The sequence below is a fragment of the Aquila chrysaetos genome, chromosome 18, assembly GCF_900496995.4.
Source record: "Aquila chrysaetos chrysaetos chromosome 18, bAquChr1.4, whole genome shotgun sequence".
NCBI lineage: Eukaryota > Metazoa > Chordata > Aves > Accipitriformes > Accipitridae > Aquila > Aquila chrysaetos.
In genome coordinates this window covers 26,899,523-26,913,305 of record NC_044021.1, presented here as the reverse complement: position 1 = coordinate 26,913,305, position 13,783 = coordinate 26,899,523, and the positions used below count along the sequence as shown (strand labels likewise).

At 45.2% G+C, this 13,783-nt stretch overlaps 1 protein-coding gene across 7 annotated transcripts in view; it reads right to left on the bottom strand.

The window, feature by feature from the left end:
- TNS3 (tensin 3) overlaps nucleotides 1-13,783 on the bottom strand; it is a 298,348-nt gene that overhangs the window by 201,995 nt on the left and 82,570 nt on the right. Inside the window, exon 1 of one of the 7 annotated variants that reach the window (XM_030041624.2) lies at nucleotides 6,955-7,122. The exons of 5 other annotated variants lie outside the window; for them this stretch is intronic. The gene's annotated coding sequence lies outside the window, so the exon portion shown is untranslated. Of the gene's footprint in view, nucleotides 1-6,728; nucleotides 6,747-6,954; nucleotides 7,123-13,783 lie in introns of those variants that run through there. One more of the 7 variants, XM_030041626.2, reaches the window with a different exon arrangement.

The window sequence follows — 13,783 nt, the reverse complement described above, 5'->3', positions numbered from 1 at the left end:
TCAACTGAAAATAAAAACAATTCTGAAGGCTGAGATTTTCTGATAGCTGCAAGAATAAGTGAATGACCGCAAAAAAGATAGCACACCTCAGGAAAGGCTTATTTTTAATTAGTGAGATACCTTGTGATCATAAGGAAGTGTTTTCAGAGGTTTTTCAAACACAAATTAAATTGATTACACACTAAAATCAACAGCAATTAATTTAACCATAGACCTAGTCAGGTTCCAGGCTCTCATTTCTTGACCATAGCAACAGGCTGTGTGTTTATGAACTAAAATCAGATAACAACTCCTTCATCAAACCCAAAGGGAACAGTTTGTTACTGAAATCCAGGCAGCTGAAGTTTCTTCATATATATATATATAACAAACAAACAAAAAAAAAAAGGCAAATTACCCATAACCTGGCAAAAGTACAATTACATTTGGATTGCAAACACTACAGAAAGGCTCAGATACACCAGGTAAACAAAACCTAACACATATGTTCAGGAAATCACAGGTTCCCAGATGTACAAGCACACAATACCCGCAAAGATATTCTTTGCTCTCACAGTTACTATTTTGACGACACTGACTGCTGGGGAAGTATCCTGTAACAAACCACTATCACCTATTAATCATTAAAGCTAGACAGAACAAAAGCTTGGATGCACACAAGTTGGGTTTCCATGACTAACCCCTTTACAATTTGGGGAAAACTCACGTAAGGCTGTGGAGGACAGATCGCGCCTCCCTTTTCACCAGCCCCAGGAAAGGATGCCCACGATGTAGTACGGAGCCCAACGCTCCTAGAGCTACGTGTCACAAACCACCCCACCTCCAGAAGAAACCTCTAATGGAGTAATCCATCAGCTTGTGGTTGTTATCAAACAGCCAGGAATGCTTCGGCCATGCCTGGCCAGAGCAGCTCTCAGTCTCTCCCGGCACAGCAATCTCTCCCGCCTCCTACCAAAGCACCGAGGCAGGAGGGGAGAGCCTGCGCGCACCGCATACAAAGAGGGGAGACCACAGGACCCCTCAGCCGGGACGCTCTCCCGTGGGGCAGAAGGCTCAGGGCCAAGCTCCCGCGCCGCAGGCGAGCGCCCCGAACACGGTGCTGCAGTACCCGTCTCTTCCCGGCTCTGCCAAGAGTGGAGTATTTACTACGGTGGTCTAGTCTCAGATCCCAAAACCAACTTTCCCCGCTCCCTCCTTCCCAGTGGGATGCCCTCAATTCCCCCCACCCTCCCAACTACCAACTTTTCTGCCTGATGGCAACAAGCCATCTCCACCGGCCACTGCGAACCCAGCTGCTGCCCTGCAACAGGAGGACTTAACGCTAGCCAGCACAGAGGACTGAGCTACTGACAGAGCAGCGGCCAGAGGACAGGAGGAAGAGGAGGCAGCCACTTCTGCAAGGACAAGAGCCAACAGCAGCAAGCTGGCGCTGACCAGCAGGCTGGAAGGAGGTGCAGAACGTGGCACGCAGCTGTCTGGGCCCTCCTCATCCCCTCCAGAGAAAAGGTGGCAAGCCACATGGAAGTGTCCTCCGGGCCACTTTCAACTGCAGCCGCCTGCTGAATCACTCAGATACAGAAACCTGAGGGGAGAAAAAAGCCTCAAAGTGTATTAATCGGGATGAATATGGCTGATTAGGACACAAAGGCGTCCTAATTTGGCAATCAAGCAGCCTTGCAAAAACCTGAAGTTTTTGTCTTGAGATATTTTCATGCTGAAAGACAGAGGGTACAACATGCTTGATTTTTTTTATTGTTGCAAAGAAACACTGCTAGAGAATATATTTCTGCAGAGACCCTCGTATTCAACAAGACAATACTGTGCCAGTGTAAATAGCCCTCATCAAATTACACATTAGTGGCTTCTTTTTTCACCTTACCTTCTCAAATGAATTTTAGTAGTATGAGCTGCAGAAAAAGGGCAAGTACAGAAAGACCTGTGGGAGAAGGCAGCCAACCCATTTTACTTCCAACTAAAAAGACAGCTGTAAATACACTTCTTCTACTGATCAGTTGGAATGGGCATACAAAACATACAGTCTGAGAAATGGTGGGCAAGGGACAAGCGGGCAGGATGGTACACTGAAAGTTTTATATAAGGTCTAATGATTTTTTTTCAACACGAGGAAGAACTACAAATTCACTTACATTGTGGGATTCCACAGTTTACCCAACTAAAATTACCTCCTTCAAGAAAAAAAAAAAAATACAGCATTTGAATTGAAAGGAAAAACATATGTCTGCAGGTGAAAGTCATGATCACTCACTTTTTCACACTGTCCACAAGCACACAGCTTTCAACAAACTGGGAGGAAAAAAAGATGACCTCAACTCTACATTTTTTTGTTCGTTTCTGTGGTTAAGGCTTAAAAGATACCACCACCGCCTTTGTCTTTCAGTGAATCAATGCAAGACTGATAGATTAAATTAAAAAGCTAAGCTCTACAAGTGCCTCCTGAATATGTAAACCTAACAGACTGCTCTCTAAACACCACCATTCTCTTTCTCATTCCCCCAAATCACAAATACATTCCTAAATGGATTAACATCCTCCTTCTGCCATCCCCAAAGCTAAGAGTGTCTATGTAGTTTAAGGAACTACAAAGACATAACAGCATCTTCCCTTCCTCTGTCTCCGAGGCTGCTTCATTTCCTCAGATCTTTTGCAGTGGAGGTGCACTGGAAGCAGGCTGCATCAACACACCTGTCCATTAGATTACTGCAAATCAATCTGTCACCCTATGCCGCAAGCAATTCATTATCTCAATTCTGTTATCACACAGGTCTGTACCCGCAGGGTAATTAGATAGTAGCATGGGCAGGAAAAAAAAAAAAAAAAAAAAGAAGAAAAAGAAAAAAGAAAGGTGAACACCTAGTCCCTATGAAGCAAGGCAATGTTAATTTCCTATCACTGCAGATCACTACAACAGACCCTGCAGGCTATGGAAATTCTGCCTTAATACATCAAGCACAGAACACCTATACCCCCTTCCTGAACTTAAGAAGTCCTGAGTGCGCAAGTCCAGTTATATTCTTAAACTATGCAAAAAGAATTAGCAACTTTAAAAGCACAGTTACATGGTGAAATATATCAATACAGGAGACTACCAAATCAAGTGGGGGAAAAAAGGGAGAGAGGGCACTTACAGACACAAAGTGCATTACCCTTATCACTGCAGACTCTCCCACACTGCCATAAAGATAGTTTAAACATAAGAAAACCTCCCCACTCTCTCATTTATTAGACGTAGCTTATTATGTTTATCCTGCCATTCCAAGCACAGCACTAAAGGATTAATTTTAAAAGCCAAAAGGAATACAATGAAGTACGTTCCTGCCAGAGTGCTAGGGGTGTTGCAAGGAGCAGGGTAGAAGACTGCTCTCTCCCCAGGTGCGAAACATCATCTTCCAGGCTGTTTTTCTGAAACTCAGTTTTCATTCATCATCAAATGGCAGGCCTCACTTTGGGGACATTGGCCTGCCAAAACTTTAATAGCTTTGACATTTCCAGGATGCTCGCTTCCCCCCACCTTATACTCTACCACTCACTAAAATAAATTGCTGCTAAACACCTGCAAATACTTACATGCTAATCCCTGTTACAGGCCTGCTGTGTAAGAAACAATTAAGCGGGGACCAAACAGACTGTCAGAGAGGCTGTACAGTCACCTGGCTCGCTTCTCACCTTCCAGCCACAAAGGTACTAAGGCCAGGAGAAACAAACAAACAAAACCCCCAAACCCCAAACAAACAAAAAACAACATCAACAACCAAAAAACAACAAACAAACAACCCAACAAAACCAAAAAAAAAAGCCTGAACCACTAACTCACTCCCTGTCCCCGGCCTCTCCTATCACACACATCTTCCTTCATGGCTGGAGAGCCTCCACCAAGAGGGATTTTCCAAGAGAAGGTTCTTCAGCAATAGCTCACCTGCGCAGCTGATACATAAAGACTCCCCTTACGATTCGGTAACTTCTGGTTAAATTCAGTCCTGCATTTGAGCCTGCTGCGTGGAAGGCAGAGGAGCTGAGGTTAACTTGACCTGCAAAGGTTCTTCTTTTCTAGGCTTCGCTTCCTTGTTGCTGGTCAGTCTTAGCCTATGGATCCACTGTAGGGCTAAAAAGGTCTGACATTTCTGAATGGTAAACATCGGGAATTGCTCCACAGCGCTATTCACTCAAGCAATTCATTTTAATTCTTAAACCATCAACGTGAGGTAAATTACCCTACTTAACATCTGGATAAACATTTCCACGGTGATCTTCCCAACTTTAGCCAGTGACTCAGTGTCAGAATCAGGAATCAGACTACCCGTGCAGTATTTTAGGTTGCACTTAAAGTGCAAAAGTGTGGCAAAGCTGTACTTACAGCAATACACGGCATTTTTCGTATCACAAGAACACAATGACAAACAGTAACGTGCAAGCTGTTTCAGTACCTTTTTTTTTTCCACCCAAAACCATAAAGCTGTAAATTTCTGACAAGCTTTGTGAAGCTTATGGATAAGGCACATTCAGCACTCGTTACTATGGTAGGAATTGTACATTCTCAATAGGTACTCAGTAAGGGTCAGGAGATTCTTCCAGTGTGCTAATGAGTCAACAATTTGATTCTTCCACTGGCAGCCGGAAAAACACCAGTATAAATTCTCACTAGGAATAAAGCAGAACTCTCAGCCCTAAAATTAAACGCCTAACCAACCATTACACTTCTTGTAGTATGTTTAGTGACTTCTAGATTAATTTCCTTGTATTGCAAGTGTTTGACCACAGTTGGTTTTCCTTCATTACACCTGTATGGCAATTTTAGCACTGCTTGCTATTTTGGTTACCATCTCTGTTTTTGTTTTTGTTAAAGAGTATGTTTAGGAGACACACAAGCAATTATACTAATAATGTTTTACTTTTATAAGCCTCACTGATCTCTCCAAAATACCACCTCATTCTCTGTCATTTTGGTCATTTCCAGAGAAGGAAAGTCAGACACAAAAGAGATGAAGAAACTCTCCCTCAGTTTTGTCAGACGCAAAAGAAAATTGCTTCTAATCTTCTGCACCATCATATCACCATCTCACTGATACCACATCTTCTGCCAGCTGTAGAGCTTATGGTCAAAGAGAAAGATAAGCCTAAGGGATGGACTCATGTGCCACTCTGCAAGCAGCACAACCAGAAAAAGAACCCACAACAGGAATCTTTTTTTTTCTATGTTCCAGCTATAAATATTTTCTGCATCACCAGGGAACAAGAGCAGGCCAAAGAAGGTAATGCCAACGGTAATGATATCCCAAAATATCAGAGTTGTTCAGTAAAACAAAGTGTGAACTGCAGAAAGGTACTCTGGATTATGTCAGAGATTGCAAGGAACACTGATTAAACCACTTGTGGCCACTGCCTTCTCCAAATAGTCGTTCCCTGTGGCACATACACATCTAAGCTGAAATGAAATGGATTGTTTTAATTTAACTCATGGAAAACTCTTGGCAATGCAGCACTGATTCGTGAGCACCTGTACTTCCAACAAATTAAATGACTAATTAAGCCTCCCAATAAACATTAGTTACTAGAAGTAATCAATTTAATCACAACAAACAAAAAAACCCTTTTTGGCTACATGGGATGAAAACCCCACTACTTCCAGGACTTCAGAGGTTCTATTTCACAGCTTCAAAGTCATCAGAAGGTTCATTAGTTTCAGCAAAAGCCTCACTTGGCCTTCTGTACAATAAACTTGACTAACTAACTGCAGCAGTTTCTTTTAAAAATTAGCCAGCTTAAGACATCTGTAATCAGTCATGGTGTTGAGCAGTATCCAGAAGTTTCCTATCAAATATCACATAAAACAGACCCAAAGTCTCGTTCGTACAGCTACGGCCCTTGTGGCTCTCGCCACCATTTCATTTCGTACCTAGTAAAATGTAAACACTGCTATTACAAATGTAACGACTACCACCAGGCACTCCTCAACACAAAAAAATAATATACCCTATAACACGTAAACCGCATTCCATTTAAAAAAAAAAAAAAAGAGCATTTCAAATTACACAAAATGCTGTAATTATCACCTAATCCTAGGGTTGGAAATGAGGCGCTCGGTTGAGGCAGGACTCCTTACCGCTCAGGGGATCATCCCGGCTGGGAGGACCAGGGCTCTGGAGCCCGAGCCGTCCGGCCTGCGCTCCTGGTCGGTGCCGATGCCAAAATTTGTCTGTGACCTGGGCAGTTGTCAGAAGACACACAAAGATCCTGAACCTCGGCCCTCCCGAAGGGCCGCTCAGCTACGAAAAGCGCCGGCGAACAGCTGCAGACCGTGACCTTCCCGTGAGACGGCTGGCAGTCGTAGCCAGCCGTGGCGAACCGCTGCCCGCAGCCAGGAGCCGGGCGTGGGGAGAGACGCGGGTGGCTCCCCAAAACTTGCCACGGGCACCGGGCAGCCCTGCGGCAGCGCTCCGGGCCAGCCCCGGCGGCCCGAGAAGCCGAGCGGACCACCTCAGCCCCGCACCGGGCGCTCCCCCCGAGCCCGCGGCTCGAAGTAACTTTCCGGGAGAGAAACGCTGCCCGCCGGCGAGAGACCCAGCCCGGCTGGGAGAGCGGGGGGACCGCCTTCCCGGCCCCGCGGCCGGACCCGGCCCGCCGCCGCCATCCCTCTCCGCCCTCCCCCGTAACGCGAACCCCCGGACGCTCTCCCAGCGGACGGCGTTCCCCGACCCCCGCCCTCACCTCACCTCGGCCCGCTCCGCTCCGCTCCGCCGGCCACAACGTCCCTCCCCGCCCTCAGGCGGCCCCGGGGGGTGGGTGGGTAGGTAGGTGGGGGGGCGGCGAGAGCGCGGCCCCCTCCTCAGCGCCCGCCGCCGCCGAGCTACCGCGGCCCGCGGCCGAGGGGCCTCCCTCCGCCGGGAACAAAGCCCCGCGCCGCCGCTCCCGCGGTTCCCCGCGGCCGCCCCAGGTTACCTCGCTCCCCCACCACGGCTCGGCGGCCGGGCAGGGCGGCTCGGCTGGAGAACGGGAGCAGCGAGCCGCCTTCCCCCGGCGCCGCGCACCCTTGTTTTTATTTCCTACGGTCCCTCCCGCCGGGGAGAAACCTCCGGCGCCTCGATCAAGGCTGTGAGGAGGAGGCGGGGAAGAGGCGCGTAGCACCGCTGCCGGCTTGGGGCGGGCAGCCCCGCCGCGCTCACCCTGAGGCGGCCGCGGGACGGGCCCGACCCTCCGCCCGCCCGGGGGAGGCTGGAGGATCGCTTGGGGCTGAGGGGAAGCGCCGGCACCCCGTAGGGTCCCCGCAAGGCCGGAGTTTCGCCAGCCCGTCCCCCCGGCGGCCGGCGGCCGAAGCGCAAGGCCGGGAGGTTCGCCGCTCTCGGGACCCCGAGGGGCTCTGCCTCTCCGCGGGGCGGCCGGCCGCGGCTGCTGGCAGCGGGGCGAGCTCGGGAGGGAGACCCGGGGGGGGGGGGCAGGACGATCCGCGGAACCGCAGCTCAGCCGCCGCCCGAGGCCGCGGGTCACACGCGTTCGTGGGGCTGGCACGGACGGCGCTTCCACCCCCAAGGATCGCCGACCTCCCTTGAGGGAGCTCCGGAGAGGGCAGCTCCGCACCCGGAGTTCCTGCAGGATCCGCAAAGCGGGCACCGTCCTCCGGGCCCGCCGGATCGCAGCTGCGATGGACAAGGCAGCCGCAGGGCAGGGAGCAAACGGGGGTACCGCCGTCCTTTTGCTCGGCGTTTCAGAAAGCAGAGGTCTCGCCCCAGAGGCAAGAAATGAGAGTTCGTGCCCTTCCTGCGGTGAGGAATTTCATCCTCGGTGTTACCCTGAAACTTAGCTGAAACAGGCATAACCTGAGGCTCATCCCCCCCCCCCCCCCAAAAAAATTTAAAAAAATCAAATATTCACTGAAGCAAAGCGGAATTTAATTAATAGGATTGAGATACCTAACCCTGACCGCGCTATCAGCTGGTAGCTGGGGCCTCACCTGAGAGGTGGATGCATCTCACTAGGGAGAAAGGAGAGGATTTGAACACCCCTCTTATGACTGGGACCCCACGTAAAGAGGGTGCCCGTACCGACGTGGCCTCTTCGTAGCTCGATCCAGAAGCAAGCTCATGGAAGTGAATCCTCAGCAGGAATAGATGCCATAGGCACTCTTAGAGGCAAGACTTACAGCCAGCCCATTCTAGCCCTAGGCATTTCCCCCTGGCTGATTTAGGCAATGCAGTGGTTAGTATTTGCAAATCCTTTGCACTGAGGAGGAAGGACCCCCAAGAAACGGAGATCTCTAGAGATCCCAGAGCTGGCCTTCAACATTCAAATCTAAGTCTGTTCTTTGCGGTGCTTCACATTATGGGAATAGGCAGACAGGTGACCATACGGAAGGCAATGACGTTCAAATACAGATACGTTACTTACCAAGAGATAGCAATATAATGAACACTGAGCGAACAGAAGACAAACTAGATCCCAGACACGCTTAGCATCTCACTTGGACAAGACTGTGTTGTATTGCTAGAAAAGCTCCGGCATATTTAAAAGCCAGACATAATCAAAATCCTTTATTCATCATCACATCTTAAATCTCTTCTCCTGTGTGCCAAGCAGAGAAAGAGAACACGTGTTACAAACCTTTCAGACATGTGGATCCCGCTGTTCTCTGGGACACAGTTTCTCTTAAACTTCCTGCTGGATCAATGCCATCTGCACGACCCCACTGTATGGCTCACATTTAACTAATACCTAATATGTCCCTAAATCAAGCCAGGAGTCTCTGGGAATGGGATCAAGCTCTTAACCAGCAGTGCACAGGTGCACACAATCAGCACCTTCAAAGCCTCACAACATTTGGTATTTTTCTTAAAGCCCCATCGCATGGATCACGTGATTAGCTGAAACTTTCACCAACAAAACAAAAAAAGAATTACAATCAGCTTCTAGCTTTCAAGCAAAAGTTTCAAAACTTGAACCCCAAGGAAAGAAGGCAGAAATTCTTATATTTTTAACAATTTTAAACTATCATGTGATTTAGCACTCTGACATGATTTTGAAATGCCTGCACTTTGGCAATGCTTCATATAGATGCAGATACCAGCTCGCGGATGCACATATTCTTACACATAAATGACACTAGCCGAAGAAATAAAGTATTAATTTTTGCATACCACCTGCAATACAATGTGAAAACTCAATGTCAGGAAGTTTACTATGTAGGGTTACTGCCACAGTGTTAGCTTAGCGTAACTGCATGTTCTCTACATTTTATAACACATGGCTTTGACAAACAATATCTTCTTCTATGTTTACATCCCTAATTATCACCTCTGTATTCTGAATTCCTCACCGGCTCACTTTTCCTAGGAATGGAGAAGAATAGGAAGGGAGAGAGAAAATCTGTGTCTGTGTTTTACAGAGCTTTAAATGTATTTGAGCCTGCCTAGAGGTGTAGTCAGCAACCAAGTTAAACATTCATCTCAGATACACACTTGCTGAATCAAGGAATCTGCTGTGTGAAGGGAGTTGCTAAGCTAACCTGCTAATCAAAATAGTCTTGCTTTCTGCTTTAACGACACCACAAACACTTTTAAAAATTCCAAAGAATGGAGCAAGAGGAGCGATGGTAGTGACTCACACCTTTTACACGCTGGGGGTCACTTGCCTCTGATTTTGCATAGTGCTTTACTCCTACTGGTTTCTACAAAGGACCCAAATTTGAGTAATGTATCAGGTAAACAAATAAAACTTTTAAATCGGAATGAAGAGGGACTGCTTATTCGATCATCACTGAGCTGAAACTAACCATCCACACTTGTCAGCAACCACAAACTTGGAGAGCGAGTTATGCAGAAATCAGGGCACAGAAAAATGGTTTTCAGTCCTATCTACCTGTTGCTATTTTGCTTAAATAACACAAATCCAAACCAAAACAGTATTCTTTCATGTGCATAAAATATATACAGTGACGACCTATGCTGTTTGTAACCACTCGTAAGGCACACAGATACACATCACGTTTGTGTCAAGAGTACTTGACAGATACCAAGTTTCCTTTTACCAAGGCTCCTAAAACTTGGTACACCCTTTCAAAGCAGGCCACTTAATACAAATTTATAATCTGACTTCAGTGTCAGAGATGACAAAATAATAGTTTCTTTGGAGCCACTTAAAGCTATGTAACATAAACAGTAGCATAAGAATTTACAGTGTTGCATAAATGTCTCCCCAGCAGCTCTGTATTCTGGCATGAACAACCACCACTAAATCCCAGTCTGTACTACAGGCTCACTATTCTTCATGCAACACTTATTTTGCTGCAATACGATTTTACCTTTCATTGGTAAGGCCTCTTCCCAAGGTAACAGAGACAGGCAGTAAAGTTTTAACTTTCTGCTAGAGTATTTTATAATGGAAGAGTTGTAAAATAACTGAAGTACTTTACAGAAAAAAACAACATAAAAAACCCTCCACCTGGTAATATAAGAGAATATTCAATTGATCGGCCCTGATTTTCTTAAATCTGATCTAAAGCAAAACAATCGGTTCCCTCAGGAGAAGAGAAAATGGTTCATGGATTACTCTGCTAATACAAAAATAAATTATAATCAGTACCTCAGAGTACTGCCAAAATGTGCATTAGTTTCCCACATAAGCAGTTTACCAAGTTTTCTTGCAGGGGCACTTTTCTATGTATCTGCAAGTTAGGCAATTCCTGGAACCTACTGCTCTGTTTTGCAGAAGATTGCTAGGAAACTATCTTACTCAGATGGTAGCTTAAACTTAACAAAAGACAGTGAGAAACAATTTCAAACTTAGCCTGAACTTCAGAGCTTAAAATTATTTCCATAAGCAAAAAAAAAAAAAAAAAAAAAAAAAAAAAAAATCCAAAACCCACAGATTAACAGTGCTTATATTTTTATTTGCAACAAGAAAAAAGCAGAGTTCTTTGGTAACTAGGTTTTACTGTTTTCTTTCATTTTTAATAAAAAAAAATCCTTATAGCTGCAGTGCTGTACAAGTAATAATCATCTCATTCGTGTACTGTTTACAGAACTGCCCCTGCATATGTCAACTTTGGGCACTAAGCCACAATTTCACATATTTTCAAGCTACCACACCAACCGACCACATTTAACCCCATGTTCCACGTTCTAGAAATCAACCCACATGACCTTTTTTTCATCACTGACTTACTGGTATGGAACACAGTATCTGTGGTGGTCAAAAACCTCACATTAAATCTGCTGACAGATCAAACACACCAGTGGTTGTGTTACAGGTGTGGCCATGAAACATCAATCCACATCAGCCTTCTGAAACATTTAATTGGTACAAAACCAAAAGAGAAATACAAAATCGCTCTAAACCATATGAATAACTTCAGTCCATACCTACGGTGTGCTGCAGAAACATCTATCATTAATCTGATTCTCATTTGGTACTCTGATTCTTTAGGAAGCATGGACAAGGACAAGAATCTCACAAAGTATTTACAACATTTTCTCCTTGTACTAATTTACCACATTTTCCTAATAAATGCTTGCATTTTGCAGGTTATCAGCTTGCAGGGCAGAAGTAAGGGCATGTCTACATCACCCACTACAGGATAGTATAGGCATGCCGAAAATAACCATAAAAAGTAGAACTAGGACTATGCAGTTTTAAGGTAGGCTCATTTATATTATGATACAATGAGCACTGTATGTGTAATTATCCATGTCATCCAATACTTAACGCCCTGTGATGCAACAAAAAATGCCTGGTACTTAACATTATCCGATAAACATTTTGCTATTCTCCAGTTTCCTAGAACTGTTCCTCCTTTTTGTTTTTCTTGAAAGAACAAAAAAGCATTAAGAAACTAGTGCAATTGGCAAGTGTAAAAGTGAAATTGTGAAGGCTGCAGTAAAGCCTCTAATGCACTGTATAACTGATGCTTTGTGTACACACACTAGCACTACTATAGTCCAGAAAAAACTCCAACTCCAGAAGATGCTTTCAACACAAGTCTGGTGGTACTGAGTGAGGGAAGTCAAGTGTTACTTGATACAGAGAAAACTTGTAGGAAAGAGATCTAAATGAAAAGTAAAACAGTTCCTGCTTTTTACTCTTCTCAGAACTCAATCAGTTCCTCTCATAGGACTCAGACAGAAGTTCCACACACAGGGATCAGTTGCACAATTCTTCAGCTCTTGTGATGAGAGGCAACGATGAATCAAATGCCGTGTATCATATACTCAGCGCAACGTGACTGGAAATTTAGTGCAGAGCATACAAAAATTGCTGCAACTGGCTACACAAAGTTCAAGAAAACAGAGAACCAAGAGCATGATGTTGTAACACGCCTTATCAAACCTCAGTGCATCGCTCCTTGTGTACTCTGAGCACTGGCAACTGCCTGTTTTTTTTAGTGGCATGGGAGCTTCAAAATGATATATTCCTCCTCCTCCACCTCCTTTCTTCGCACAGTGAAACAGGGCCCAACACAGAACGATGTGTAGAGGACATTTTATTTTTGAGATGACAGCTCTGAGACAGAATCTGCTGTACATGTTGTGTGCCTACGAAAACATTAGTACATATATACACTAATTATTACTGGAGATGGGTGGACTTCCTTAAACCAAACAAGAAAGCAAACTTTCTCCAAGTCTGTGCATAGCATCCTACCTACCAGTTACGCTCCAGTAGTATCAGTTACCAATTATCTGTGAAGCCATACGATACCTTGTAGATGAGTAGCCACAATGTCCATTTAGACCCTTCACGGACTGCAGGTTAGCCACCACTGTTTTCTAGAATACGGAGCCAGAAGACTGGGTTTTCAGGCATTAATTTGCAAATAAGATTCTTTAGGTAAGGGTAGATAGAGCCACGCTCTTTAAAGACTATAAGCAGGGATATTCAACCAAGGGTTTCCTTAGAATTATCCCTTCTTAAGCATAGTATGCTATGTCTCTGTAATACATAAAACCAATGGCTGTGCCCCAAGGAGCCCAAATCTTTGTCCAGTGACTCCACTATTGCCTGGCTCCTTTTTACAGCCCGACATACCATCTCCAGCTTAAGGAAGTTTCCTCAGCTTTCATTACAATGTCAGCTGTACAAAAGCATTAAGGATTTGAACGGCTCATCTATCATTCACTTAGATTATAGGGCTGGTAGTTACTCTCCTCAGGGAATATGATGTCTTCTTTCTAATTCACAAAGACATGATTCAAAGAAGAGGTCCCAAAGAGTAGAACCTAACCTGTAAATGTACATTATGAAAGGGAGATGCAACAAGACCAAATTTTTTGTAAAATATCTTCCTGTGAGTTGATGGATGTTGGTCTCCAGGGTCCAGGCACCAAATCCTGTTTCAAAACTCCTGTATCCTATGCCCCCCACACTCCACAGTTTCTAAAACAAGATAGTCCTTTCCTCCCCACTTTGAATCACACGGGGAGTGGGGAAGACACCAATTTCAAGTCTAGTGTGGGCTTATGTTGTCCAATGACTTCAGGAGAGTTGCAGTAACATAACTGTAGTCACAATGAATTAGGAAAATATCTCCAATTAGCTATAACAAAATAGAACAGAGGAACAGCATTACTCTGTGTGAACAAGAGACACAAATAATCTTGTTGTATCTTCCCAGGACTTCCATTCAACTCTGCAAGACAAACCAAAACTGAGAGTTGAATGAGAAGAAGCAGTTTTAGTATAGCAGCAATTACAAAGCACAGGGGATGACAGTAGCTACTTGTGCAATACCAAATCTCAGCATAGCACCAGCCAAGAAAAATTTAGGCTAGAAAACAAAACA